The sequence below is a fragment of the Bos indicus genome, chromosome 6, assembly GCF_029378745.1.
Source record: "Bos indicus isolate NIAB-ARS_2022 breed Sahiwal x Tharparkar chromosome 6, NIAB-ARS_B.indTharparkar_mat_pri_1.0, whole genome shotgun sequence".
Taxonomy (NCBI): Eukaryota; Metazoa; Chordata; class Mammalia; order Artiodactyla; family Bovidae; genus Bos; species Bos indicus.
Genome location: NC_091765.1, coordinates 12257494 through 12272332, shown reverse-complemented (window position 1 = coordinate 12272332; position 14839 = coordinate 12257494). Strand labels below are relative to the sequence as shown.

General features: G+C 39.0%; 1 pseudogene; it reads left to right on the top strand.

The window, feature by feature from the left end:
- Positions 1–1754: 1754 nt before the first annotated feature.
- On the top strand, positions 1755–14462 carry LOC109559978 (large ribosomal subunit protein eL19-like; annotated as a pseudogene).
- Positions 14463–14839: the final 377 nt, after the last annotated feature.

Below are 14839 nucleotides of genomic sequence, written 5' to 3'. Positions count from 1 at the left end.
GATTGATCAGTGATCTTTGATGTTACTGCTATAATGTGAAAGTCGCTCAGTCATGTCTGAATAGTCTATGGAATTCTCCAGGCCAGAATACTGGAGTGGATAACCATTCCCTTCTCCAGGGGATCTTCTCAACCCAGGGATAGAACCCAGATTTCTGGCATTGCAGGTGGATTCTTTGTCAGCTGAGCCACCAGGGAAGCCCAAGAATAGTGGAGTGGGTAACCTGTTCCTTCTCCAGTGGATCCTCCCAACCCAGGAATCAAACTGGGGTCTCCTTCATTGCAGGCAGATTCTTTACCAGCTGAGCTACCAGGGAAGTCCTAAGTCTATTTATACCAACAGAGCATTTTAGAATTATGGTATGTACATTTCTTTTAGACATACTGCTATCACACACTTAAAAGACTGCAGCATAGAACACGACTTTTTATAAGCACTGGGAAACCAAAAGATTCCTGAGACTCACTTTATTGCAACATTTGCTTTATTGTGGTCGTCTGGAACTGAACCTACAATATCTCAGAGTTATGCCTGTACTTTGTGATGGCAGCCCAACTGACTCATACACTTTGTAAGACAGACCTTAGAAATCTGTGGTATTTGTTAAGCTGTTTGGTTGCAGGACCCAAGGAGCCTGGTTGAGGTCAGTACCACCAGTTTTTCTCATCCTGCCCCAGGAGCTCTAATGAGATGTTTTATGGAACAAATCAAATGGATCTGGTTCCAGTCCTTGTGGTCAGATTAATCAGAGTGGGTGATGGAATGGCTCACTCATGAAAAATTTCACCAGATGAGGAACGGTTATTGTTGGGAAATACTATGGTTGTCTCATGTTTCTGAAGATCTTGTGAGCAGAGGCACTGACTTGCCATTTTTGCTCACTGTCTGTGCTTGGATGTTTTTATAGGAATAGCCTCGAAAGACAGATAATGTCTCCCTCTGACACAGAAGGCAGGCTTACTTACTGGTCATAACAAAAGATTTGAATTCCCTTAGCTCAGGTTTCTTTCCTGTGTTGTAACCCACCACATGTGCAGTTGTTATTCAGCCTTTGTGTGGCCCTCTGGAAACTGGGACTCTAGAAACTGCTATAAAATATGCTAATGCTCACACTGCTTGCAGTGTCTTGAGTAACTAAATCTTTGTCATTGACCCAGGAGGTTTGTGTCTTTGGCCGAGCATTCATGAAACATTTAGCTTCTAAACAGTGTAAACTCTTAGACCCTTCACAATATTTGACAGCTGGAGGAAAATTCTGCTGCTTATTGAAAGGGAAAAAACGCAGGAAACAATTGAAGTCTATTTCAAATAATCTATTGGTCAGTTGGGGGCCAAAGTCCCCTTAATATCTGGGGAAATTTAAGGGTTTTTAGTTATCCCTTCCATTTTCTGCTCATTCCTAGATCAGTTGCAATGGATGCCTCTGGACTCCTACATAAACTTGATTCATTCTCTGAATGTGTTACTTATCTTTATTGTTAAGATGCTTTTGTGGGCACATACACATATCAAAACTCCTAAAACTGTACACTTTATATATATGCAGTTTTTGTGTGGCAGTTACACCTCAATAAAACTGTAAAAGAAAAGTAAAGTTTTTTTGTGTATGTGTGTTTTTTGTGACTATCCTGTTGGATTACACATCTCAAAACCCACTCATACTTAGATTTTCAATAAAGTAAAATATATGTAAAAATAATTTTGAATACATATATATATATACATATATTTTTGAGCTGAAGAATGGGACAAATATGGCAGAGAAGGTAAATTCAGAAGGTACCTTCAAAAATTCAGAAGGTAAATCAGGTTATTCAGGAGACTAGAAAATCACAATCCAACTTTTTTGCCAGCTTTTAATACTGTGTATTTTCCTTCTCCATATGGTTCTAAACCACTAAATATGTTATTACTTTTCTTTAAATTTTTAAATTATTTTTTAAAAGGCAATAAAAATAAATTTAAAAGCCTTTTACATTTACTCACATCTTTACCATTTCTTCTGTTATACATTCCTCAGCAATCAAACCTCCATCTACCTATCATTTTCTTGATGCCTGAAGGACTTTATATAGAAATAAATTTCAATATATATTAATATTAAGTTATAAAATATGTACAATACATTATTTATTGTGTAAATTATATGTCATATTATAGTTCAGATCTACCATTAAGCTTTTGTACATCTGGGAATGTTTTTATTTTATATGTTTTGGAAATTATTTTTACCAAATATAGAATTTTGGTTGCCATTTTCTTTTCTTTCAGTATATGGAAGATGTTGCTTTCCTATTTCTGCCTTGCTGCATTCTGACATGAAATCTTCAATTATTTGTCTCTCTGTAAATGATGTGGTTTCCCCCTGCCCCCTGGCTGCTTTTAAGATTTATTTTTACATATATTTTTAAGCAATTTAATTTTGATATGCTTGGTATAATTTTATTCACATTTGGTACTTGAGATTTATTGGGCTTCCTAAGAGCTGTGGCTTATGCTTTCATTTAATTTCAACAAGTAATTTGGCCATTACTTTTTGTCCTATTTCCACCCTACCCCTTTCTTTTGGGGACTTGAATTACATGTACATTTGGTCACTTTGGCCACCTGGTGTGAAGAACTGACTCACTGGAAAAAGACCCCAATGCTGGGAAAGATTGAAGGCGGGAGGAGAAGGGGACGGCAGAGGATGAGATGATTGGATGGCATCACCAACTCGATGGACATGAGTTTGAGCAAGCTCTGGGAGTTGGCGATGGACAGGGAGGCCTGGCGTGCTGCAGTCCATGGGGTTGCAAAGAGTCAGACATGACGGAGCGAACAAACTGATACTGAGAGGTCACTTGAAGTTGGCCAGCAGGTCACTATTCTTTTCTTTTTTTTTCAGTCTTTTTCTCTCTCCATTTCATCTTGGATAGTTTCTATTGCTATGTGTTAAAGTTTACTAATCATTTCTTCTTTAGTGTCTCATCTGACACTGATCTCATGCAGGGTGCCTTGGGGTCCTAAGTGGGAGTGGGTAGCAGAGAGGGGACCCAGAAGCTGGTATAATCAAACATGGCTACCTGTGGGGTGGAAGCTAGTGAAGCTGCAGAAGGTCCCTGGCCACTTTGCTAGCCTTTTGTTGCTGCTTCAGTGGTGAAAACTGCTGGGTTTATCTGTTCAAGCCGTTCACTGTTACTGGGTAGTGTGGCTGTTGTGCTGTGTGACTTTTACAGGTAGTCTCTGCTTTTCTTCCTTGTTTCTATGATTCCTTGTATGTCTTGGCTTTGCTGGTCTGGATGCGGTAATAACCAAGTGGGACCTTCCTGCCCTGGAAGACTGGGGAAGCTGATTAATTACCTGACTTGTTCTCCCTTTTCAAGGAAGAATAACTCTTTCTAGCTGGGGATATCCCTCTTGGCTCTGAGAAGTTTGGAAAACGGGATGATGCAGCTGAAATGAAGCTGTCTTCTCTTTCCGTGTGGTTTTTCTCAGGTTTTTGTTCTACTATGTTGGTGAAGTTTTTGTTGATCTTCATATGAAGATGGTGAGGGGGATGTTTTGGTCTCTTGGTTTCTTGGCCATCTTGGTCTAAAGTCTTCTAGAAAATAGGTGTTTATGAGAGGAAACTTATTGGATCAGATTGTTAATCAATTTAAATTATTTAACCATGTCTTTTTAAATACTTCATCTAAGGAAACTACTAAACCATTTTCTGGTTATTACTATTGACTGTAGTTCAAAGTTAGCATTAAAGACCAGTATGTAGCAATGTAAAACTCAGATTGTATGTTGTTTTTAACCACAGTCACATAAATTAGAATCATTAGTTCCTAAATTTGAAACATATTCTTTTATACCATATTCAGCATGAATATGTCTTTAATATAGCACTGAGATCACTTATTTATTATTTATTGAATTTTTACCCTTTTTATTATCTTTAATTTAAAACCTCTTCCTATAATCTCCATGGTTGATAAAGAGTATTTAGGAAGAATGCATTCTTTACTCAGAATAAGGCAGCAGGCAAAATCTTACTGAATCTTAATGTATGTGAAGCATTTTACACAGGCTCCCACACTTAGTTCTCATGAACAAGCAAAATAGATATGACCACTTCCTGTTTATAGATAAGAAATTGGATTAAATGAGTCATACAGTATCATGCACTGGTTATAGCAAACACCTCTTCCAACAACATAAGATGACTCTACACATGGAACTCACTAGATGGTGAATACCAAAATCAGATTGATTATATTGTTTGCATCCAAAGATGGAGAAGCTCTATACAGTCAACAAAAACAAGACCAGGAGCTAACTGTGGCTCAGATCAGGAAGAACTCCTTATTGCAAAGTTCAGACTTAAATTGAATAAAGTAGGGAGAACTAGACCATTCAGGTATGACCTAAACCAAATCCCTTATGATTGTACAGTGGAAGTGACAAATAGATTTAAGGCATTAAATCTGATGGAGTGCCTGAAGAACTATGGATGGAGGTTCATGACGTTGTACAGGAACCTACGATCAAAACCATCTGCAAGAAAGAAATGCAAAAAGGCAAAATGATTGTCCAAGGAGGTCTTACAAATAGCTGAGAAAAGAAAAGCAAAAGGCAAAGGAGAAAAGGAAAGATATATCCATCTGAATGCAGAATTCCAAAAAATAACAAGGAGAGATAAGAAAGCCTTCCTAAATGATCAGTGAAAATAAATACAGGAAAATAATAGAATGGGAAAGACTAGAGCACTCTTCAAGAAAATTAGAGATACCAAGAGAATATTTCATGCAAAGATGGGCACAATAAAAGAAACGGTATGGGCCTAACAGAAGCAGAAGATAATAAGAAGAGGTGGCAAGAATACACAGAAGAACTATACAAGAAAGATCTTCATGACCCAGATAACCACAATGGTGTGATCACTTTCCTAGAGCCAGGCATTCTGAAGTGTGAGGTTAAGTGGGCCTTAGGAAGAATCACTATGAAAAAAGCTAGTGGAGGTGATGGGATTCCAGATGAGCTATTTCAAATCCTAAAAGATGATGCTGTGAAAGTGCTGCACTCAATATGCCAGAAAATTTGGAAAACTCAGTAGTGGACTGGAAAAGGTCAGTTTTCATTCCAATCCCAAAGAAAGGCAATGCCAAAGAATGTTCATATTACTGCACAAATACACTTATCTCACACGCTAGCAAAGTAATGCTCAAAATTCTCCAAGTTAGGCTTCAACAGTATGTGAACCAAGAACTTCAGATGTTCAAGCTGGATTAAGAAAAGGTAGAGGAACCAGAGATCACATTGCCAACATCCGTTGGATCATAGAAAAAGCAAGCGAATTCCAGAAAAACATCTACTTCTGCTTCACTGGCTACACTAAAGTGTTTGACTGTGTGGATCACAACAAACTATGGAAAATTCTTCAAGAGATGGAAATTCCAGACCACCTTACCTGCCTCCTGAGAAATCTGTGTGCAGGTCAAGAAGCAACAGATAAAATCGGACATGGAACAACGAACTGGTTCCAAATTGGGAAAAGAATACGTCAAGGCTATATATTGTCACCCTGCTTATTTAACTTATCTGCAGAGTACATCATGAGAAATGCTGGGCTGGAAGAAGCACAAGCTGGAATCAAGATTGCCAGGAGAAATATCAATAACGTCAGATATGCAGATGACACCACCCTTATGGCAGAAGGTGAAGAGGAACTAAAAAGCCTCTTGATGAAAGTGATAGACGAGAGTGAAAAAGTTGGCTTCAAGCTCAACATTCAGAAAACTAAGATCATGGCATCTGGTCCCATCACTTCATGGGAAATAGATGGGGAAACAGTGGAAACAGTGTCAGACTTTATTTTTGGGGGCTCCAAAATCACTACAGATGGTGACTGCAGCCATGAAATTAAAAGACACTTGCCCCTTGGAAGAAAAGCTGTGACCAAGCCTAGACAGTGTTTTTTTTCCCCCAACATTTTTTTAGGTTATTTTTTAAAATTAATTTATTTTTTATTGAAGGATAATTGAAAGCAGAGACATTATTTTGCTGACAAACATCTGTCTAGTCAAAGCTGTGGTTTTTCCAGTAGTCATGTATGGATGTGACAGTTGAACCATGAAGAAAGCTGAGCACCAAAGAATTGATGCTTTTGAACTGTGGTATTGGAGAAGACTCTTGAGAGTCCCTTGGACTGCAAGGAAATCTAACCAGTCCATCTTAAAGGAGATCAGTCCTGAATATGCATTGGAGGGACCGCTGAAGTAGAAGCTCCAATACTTGGCCACCTGATACGAACTGACTCATTGGAAAAGACCCCGATGCTGGGAAAGATTGAAGGCAGGAGGAGAAGGGGACGACAGAGGATGAGATGGTTGGATGGCATCACCGACTCAGTGGATATGAGTTTGAGCAAGCTCCAGGAGTTGGTGATGGACAGCGAAGCCTGGTATGCTGCAGTCCATTGGGTTGCAGAGTCAGACTCAACTGAGCCCTTAACTGAAGAAACTGGCAGTGTCATATAGGTAGAAAAAACAAACTCTATTTTTTTATACTTGAATCAATAAATATTTGTTTCTTTTATTTAGAGAGGGTGTTATAAGTTTTTTTAAATTGGTTCTCAAAAGCCAGTCTTTACTCATGATGATGTACACTACTTTAGTTTTTCAGAAATATTGCAAAAACCAATCTTTGTATAAGAATTGTTTTAAACTAGATGTGATATTTTTCATTAATATATTACTACTGAATTTTTTTCCAAGAGTCTGAAAAGAATGGTAATTGTTAGGGTAAAGCATACTGAACAAAAAGCATAATCAATTAAATAATGGAAGAGGGAATTTTTCGGTGTATAATAGCATTTTAGAGTTGATATCATAAAAGAGTTTTTTAGACCAAATGTAGACACTGACAGCTTCCTTATTAAATAATTTCTTTAAACTTAAAGGTTTTGGAGACATGTTCTGAAAAGTCCCTCAGAAGTCATCTAATTTTTCCATATTTGACTTTGGGGAGTTGTAATTTGCTGTAAATTGCCATGTTGTCTATGAGCCATTTTCATACATCTTTTTTGCTGTCTTTCCCCGTAACTCTCTCAGTGGCTCTTCCTTAACAGCTGTCTGTTGTCCCAGATCTCATACAAGCTCAACAGCTCCCCAGGTCATCTTGAATCATTATGCAATGCTTATGATGATTTCTTTTTGTTGCTGTATAAATGAAGGAACAATGAAAGTGTAAAAAAAGTCCTGTGTAAGAAATAGATTTCTTTCTTTGTGGTGGTCGAGATTCCACTCCAAAACAACGTTTTGTCATAAACTTGTTTCATATTGTACTATGTAATATTTTATTCATATAATTCTCAGGAGTGCACTTACTTTTCATATTTTCTCTATTCCTTTAGGCAAATCCTCCCAGTTTTTATTTTTCTTCTGTTTCCAAGGCTCTGCATTCATTTTCACATTTCATTAGTAGTTAATTTAAAAATGCAATTAGAAAGAATTCCTTTGAGGATAGCAGGCAAAAATTGGCTTCTTTCTGCTCAATTCTTGTTAAAGAGCATGGGAAGATTCTTTTCAACTAAGAACGTTTAGAACAGAGGCCAAAAAAATATCTCTAGCAAATTATTGCTATTTTGGCATTAGTATAGTTTTGCCCCCTACATTTGTCTTTTAGGTGGATTTAGCAGTAATTAACCCAGTTGAATGGTAAACTTTTGATCCCTGGGTTCTTTAAAAGTAAAAATAGCACAGTATGTTTCAGGTTCTCTTTAACAAAATATCAGGTCATTTTACTCTGTGTTTAATCCCCAGCTTTGAATAGTGTACATGAAACATGACTCTTGAGTTAAGAGAGTCCAAAGTATCCAGGAATGTTTTGTAAAATTATCCAGGAGACTTTCTTAAAATACTCCAAAATGCACCAGGGTCATTTGCACAACTTCAGAATGTCTGTAGGATATGCCAATGTATCAAGGTATGTTGCTGCTGCTGCTAAGTCACTTCAGTCATGTCCGACTCTGTGCAACCCCTGAGATGGCAGCCCACCAGGCTCCCCCGTCCCTGGGATTCTCCAGGCAAGAACACTGGAGTGGGTTGCTATTTCCTTCTCCAGTGCATGAAAGTGAAAAGTGAAAGTGTCCAACTCTTCGCAACCCCATAGACTGCAGCCTACCAGGCTCTTCCGTCCATGGGATTTTCCAGGCAAGAGTACTGGAGTGGGGTGCCATATGGCAGCTTCTAATTACTGACTTTGATTTTATAAGAGAAAATTATTCTGGGGAAAATGAAGTAGAAAATTGTAAAAGCATGGAGGTCTTTATAAGCATGTCAAAGAATATCTCAGGGAAGCTGCTGTTGACCTTATTAATAATAAAAGGGAAGCTTAAAATCAGAAGGATCTTGACTGTTAGCAGCTGATTAGTTGTTTTGTCAAGATGGTAGATAGTCCTTGTTAGCCAAAATTCTCTAGTTGATGATTCTGTGTTGAAAAGTTCTCCGTATTTTTTTAAGAGTTTTGTTTTATTTTATTTATTTGTTTTTGCTGGGCTGGGTCTTCGCTGCTGTGTCAGCTACTGTCTAGTTGTGGTGTGCGGGCTTCTCTTGTTGTGGAGCCCAGGTTCCAGGGCACACAGGCTTCAGTGGTTGCTGCTCATGGGCTCGGTAGTTGTGGCTCACGGGCTCTAGACCACAGTCGCAATAGCTGTGGTGCACAGACTTAGTTCCTCCACTGGTATGTGGGATGTTCCCCAGTCGGGGACCAAACACCTGTCTCCTGCATTGGCAGGCAGACTCTCCAACAGTGAGCCACCAGGGAAGCCAATATTCTCCATACTAATGGCCTGGGCTTGTGTAAGGAAAATTGAGAAGTCCAAGAAAGTCTTAGCCATTAACAGGTACCAGAGAGCATAATTGTAACCCAGAAAGGAAGAAAGATTCAGAGATTATTTCCTATGATGATGCTCCCAACTCCAACATTGGTCTGATACATTGATTCACCATTATGGACTACATATTCAAGATTTGTAAGAGTGACTGAGTGTGTACTCTGGTGTGGGCTTGCTTGTATTCAAACACTAGCTCTGCTACTTAGTGTATCATCTTTGTTCCAGTTTTCATATCTGTAAAATGGGGTCCTAAGAGTATCAGTTTTATAGTTAGCTATGAACAGTAATGGATATAAACTTGGGCAGACTTTGAGAGATGGTGAGGGACAGGGACCTCAGATATGCAAATGACACCACCCTTATGGCAGAAAGTGAAGAGGAACTAAAAAAGCCTCTTGATGAAAGTGAAAGAGGAGAGTGAAAAAGTTGGCTTAAAGCTCAACATTCAGAAAACAAAGATCATGGCATCTGGTCCCATCACTTCATGGGAAATAGATGGGGAAACAGTGGAAACAGTGGCAGACTTTATTTTTTGGGGCTCCAAAATCACTACAGATGGTGACTGCAGCCATGAAATTAAAAGACGCTTACTCCTTGGAAGGAAAGTTATGACCAACCTAGATAGCATATTGAAAATCAGAAACATTACTTTACCAACAAAGGTCCATCTAGTCAAGGCTATGGTTTTTCCTGTCGTCATGTATGGATGTGAGAGTTGGACTGTGAAGAAAACTGAGTGCCAAAGAGTTGGTGCTTTTGAACTGTGGTGTTGGAGAAGACTCCTGAGAGTCCCTTGGACTGAAAGGAGATTCAACCAGTCCATTCTGAAAGAGATCAGCCCTGGGTGTTCTTTGGAAGTAATGATGCTAAAGCTGAAACTCCAGTACTTTGGCCACCTCATGCAGAGTTGACTCATTGGAAAAGACTCTGATGCTGGATGGGATTGGGGACAGGAGGAGAAGGGGATGACAGAGGATGAGATGGCTGGATGGCATCACCGACTGGATGGACGTGAGTCTGAGTGAACTCCGGGAGTTGGCGATGGACAGGGAGGCCTGGCGTGCTGCGATTCATGGGGTCGCAAAGAGTCGGACACGACTGAGTGACTGAACTGAACTGAAGTGAACTGAGGGACAGGGAGGCTTGGTGTGCTGCAGTCCATGGGGTCAGAAAGAGTTGGACATGAGTGGGCAAGTGAACAGCAACAACATGAGCAGTAAAGCATGCACTGATGCAAAGCACTTAAAGTAGTCTGGTGCAAAGGTACTTAATAATTTTTAGTTTAACTATTACACTGAAATACAAAGTTCTAAAATACGATTCATTACTGCAGTTTCAATTTATTTCTTCTCAAGCATTTTTCTGTGTTGGTTGGGAACAATTAATGTTCTTTGACTTGAAACCTTATATGCTTGAATTTCAACATCAGAAGAGTGACGGTAGAACATGCCGTAGAATTATGCAGGGAGCTTAATATCCCCTGGAGATGCTGCTAAGATCTTTTGTTGGTAGGATCTGACAGGGTCATCGAGCAGGGCTTTGGATCAGTAGAGAAAAGACCTGAGTTCTAGTTCGAACTCTGTCAATGAGTATTTGACTTAGGATAAATAATAAAATTTAATGTGACAATCATTATGGCCATGACAAGCTATATAGCCTCTCATTCTAAAACTTCTGTTGAAACACATAGAAGTATTTATATACCTCAGTCCAGTAGTAACTGTATTAGACTATCATAAATATAATTTTCTTTTTTTTTCTTTTATGGGTATGTGTTGTCTCCAAAAAGTATACTTAATTATTACATTTTTTCAAATTTATTCTAATTTTAAGTATAGTTGATTTATAATATTATAGTTTCAGTTATATAACAGTACTTAAATATTTTTCCAGATTATACTCCATTTAAAATTATTGTAGAATACTGGCTATATTTCTTGTGCTGTAGCATATCCATTAAAAAAATTTTTTTTTATTAGAGCATAATTGCTTTACAATGCTGTGGTGGTTTCTGCTATACATCAGTGAAAATCAGTCATAATTATATGTATGTCTCCTCCCTCTTGAGCCTCCCTCACCTCCCTACCTATCCATTTTATACAGAGTAGTTTTTATCTCTCAACCCCCTACCCCTGTTCAGCCTCTCTCTACCCCTTCCACAGATAATAATCACCAGTCTGTTGTCTATACCTGTAAATTTGTTGCTGTTTTGCCATATTCATTCATTTGTTTTATTTAAAAAATCTAAGCTCCATTTTAATTTTTCTTTTGTTTGAGTATAGTTACTGAACAATATTATATAAGTTGTTGTTGTTTAGTTACTAAGTAGTGTCTAATTCTTTTGCCATCCCATGGATGGCAGCCCACCAGGCTTGTCTGTCCTTGGGATTTCCCAGGCAAGAATCCTGGAGTGGGTTGCCATTTCCTCCTTCAGGGGATCTTCCTGACCCAGGGATTGAACCCAGGTCTCCTGCATTGCAGGCCGATTCTTTACCATTGAGCCACCTGGGAAATCCATTATATAAGTTACAGGTACAATATAGTGATCTGCAATTTTTAAAGGTGAGAGTTGAACTATAAAGAAAGCTAGCACCGAAGAATTGATGCTTTTGAACTGTGGTGTTGGAGAAGACTCTTGAGAGTCCCTTGGACTGCAAGGAGATCCAACCAGTGCATCCTAAAGGAAATCAGTCCTGGGTGTTCATTGGAAGGACTGATGTTGAAGCTGAAACTCCAATACTTTGGCCACCTGATGCGAAGAGCTGACTCATTGGAAAAGACCCTGATGCTGGGAAAGATTGAGGGCAGGAGAAGGGGACGACAGAAGATAAGATGGTTGGATGGCATCACCAACTCAATGGACATGAATTTGAGTCAACTCCGGAAGTTGGTGATGGACAGGGAGGCCTGGAATGCTGCAGTCCATGGGGTCGCAAAGAATCGGACACGACTGAGTGACTGAACTGAACTGAACTGATACTCCATTTATAGTTATAAAATATTGGTTATATTCCCCACATTATACAGTATATCCTTGTCATTAGCTTTTCTTTTTTCGATTCCACATATGAATGATAACATACAGTATTTGTCTTTCTCTAACTTATTTGTCTAAGCATAATACCCTCTAGATGCATCCATGTAGTTGTGAATGATAGAATTTTATTCTTTTTTTTTTTATGACTAACAGTCCATTCTATGTATACATGACAACTGTATCCACTAATCTGTTGGTAGACACTTACATTGTTTTAACATTTTGACTATTGTAAATAATGCTGCTATGAACATTGGGGTGCATGTGTCTTTTTGAATTTGTTTTATTTTCTTTGGATTTACATCCAGGAGTGGAATTTCTGTATCGTATGGTAGTTCTAGTTTTTGTTTTTTGACGAAAATCTCAAATACTCTCTTCTACAGTGGCTACACCAATTTATATTTCTACTAACAGTGTACTAGGATTCCCTTTTCCTACATCCTTGCCAGCATTTGTTATTTGTGGACTTTGTTTTGACAGCCATTCTGACGGGTATAAGGTGGCATCTCATTGTGGTTTTGACTTGCATTTCTCATGATTAGTGATGTAGAACATTTTTTCATGTGCTTATTGACCATCTGTATGTCTTCTCTAGGAAAAAATCTACTCCAATCCTCTACCCGTTTTCTAATCAAGCTGTTGTTTTCTTGATATTGGATTGTATGCGCTGTTTATATATTTTGGATATTGGGCATATTATTTGCAAATAATCTCTCATTCATTAGGTTTCAGGAAAGCAGCCAGAAGCCTGGGCAGTTTCAGTCTGTTTTCTCTGCCATGTTTTGGGAATAAACAAGTGTGTGCATGCTCTTCACACACAGAGTCTAGGTTTTTATTACAGCCCCTCTGTAGGCCCCATTGGTTTTCAAACCAGCTAAGGGGACATGTCCTGCTGGTGTTGGACCCCAGAGCTGGGGCACCCAACATGTGGATGGAACCATTCACTCTCTAGGGAGAATGTGTGGGTCCTGTAACCCCTCTCCTCTTCTGTGTCCTCTCCCAGAGGTACAGGTCCTGACCTGTTTGTTTCCCTTCCCTTCCTACCCAATTCAGCTTGGATTTTTCATACAGTCTTTGCTGTAGACGGTTCTTTCATCCAGTCTCCAGTCAGTTTTCAGTGAGAACTGCTCCACATGTAGATGTGTTTTTGATATGTTCATGGAAGCAGATGAGCTCTATGTACTGCTCTGCCATCTTGACCACCTTCATCCATAAATAAAATTTTTAATGCTGATGGTGTTTAACTTTTCAAAGTTCTTTATAATAGCCAGGACATGGAAGCAACCTAGATGTCCATCAGCAGATGAATGGATAAGAAAGCTATGGTACATATACACAATGGAGTATTACTCAGCCATTAAAAAGAATTCATTTGAATCAGTTCTAATGAGGTGGATGAAACTGGAGCCTATTATACAGAGTGAAGTAAGCCAGAAGGAAAAACACCAATACAGTATACTAACGCATATATATGGAATTTAGAAAGATGGTAACAATAACCCTGTGTACGAGACAGCAAAAGAGACACTGATGTATAGAACAGTCTTATGGACTCTATGGGAGAGGGAGAGGGAGAGGGTGGGGAGATTTGGGAGAATGGCATTGAAACATGTAAAATATCATGTATGAAACGAGATGCCAGTCCAGGTTCGATGCACGATACTGGATGCTTGGGGCTAGAGCACTGGGACGACCCAGAGGGATGGTATGGGGAGGGAGGAGGGAGGAGGGTTCAGGATGGGGAACACAGGTATTCCTGTGGCGGATTCATTTTGATATTTGGCAAAACTAATACAATTATGTAAAGTTTAAAAATAAAATAAAATTAAAAAAAAAAAGAAAAAAAAAACATTTTAATAGTAACCACCTTAAACAATTGCATTACATTAGTTTAGGTATGGCAACTCTACTGTTAAAAATCTTTACACTTTAAAATTCTTCACTGCTTTTCGCCGCTGTGGCAGCGGCCACGAGTACGCTCAGGCTTCAGAAGAGGCTTGCCTCCAGTGTCCTTTGCTGTGGCAAAAAGAAGGTCTGGTTGGACCCCAGTGAGACTAGTGAAATCACCAATGCCAACTCCCACCAGAAGATCTGGAAGCTGATCAAAGATGGGCTGATCACCAGAAGCCTGTGGCTGTCCATTCCCGGGCTCGATGCCGAGAAGGTAACCTGGATGAGGAGGATGAGAATTCTGTGCCGGCTGCTCAGAATGCTCGATACCGTGCATCTAAGAAGATTGACCTCCACATGTATCACAGCCTGTACCTGAAGGTGAAGGGTAATGTGTTCAAAACCAAGCAGATTCTCATGGAACATATCCACAAGCTGAAGGCAGACCAGGCTCGCAAGAAGCTTCTGGCAGACCAGGCTGAGGCCCGCAGGTCTAAGACCAAGGAAGCCCGCAAGCGCCGTGAAGAACGGCTCCGGGCCGAGAAGGAGGAAATCATCAAGACTGTCCAAGGAGGAAGAGACCAAGAAATAAAGTTCTCCCCCTCTTCTCTGTACACAGTGGCCTCAACAATTGCATAGATCACTCATTCAATAAAAAACAAGCCTTTATCTGCCTAAAAAAAAAAAAATCCCCATCATTTAGTTTTTAAGTAGAATTAATCATTTTGCATCAATTCATTCATTCAGTGTCATAGTTTTCTATACTTTCCCTCCTACCCCTCTTTTTCACATTTATTCAATGTTGAATGCATACTATGAGTTGAAAATTATGTTACACAAATTATTAAATTCTTTGAATTTTCACAATGATGTCTAATCTCCACAAGAATGTAAGAAGGGAACAAATTATCAAAGGTAACTTTAAAACAAAAAAGATGAGGACATCATATGCATTTTGAATAAGCTAAGTTTGACTCTGAACATGAACTTTGAATTTATGCAAGGAAAGAAGAAGACAATATTTTTACAGAAAGAAAAATGGGGACTAA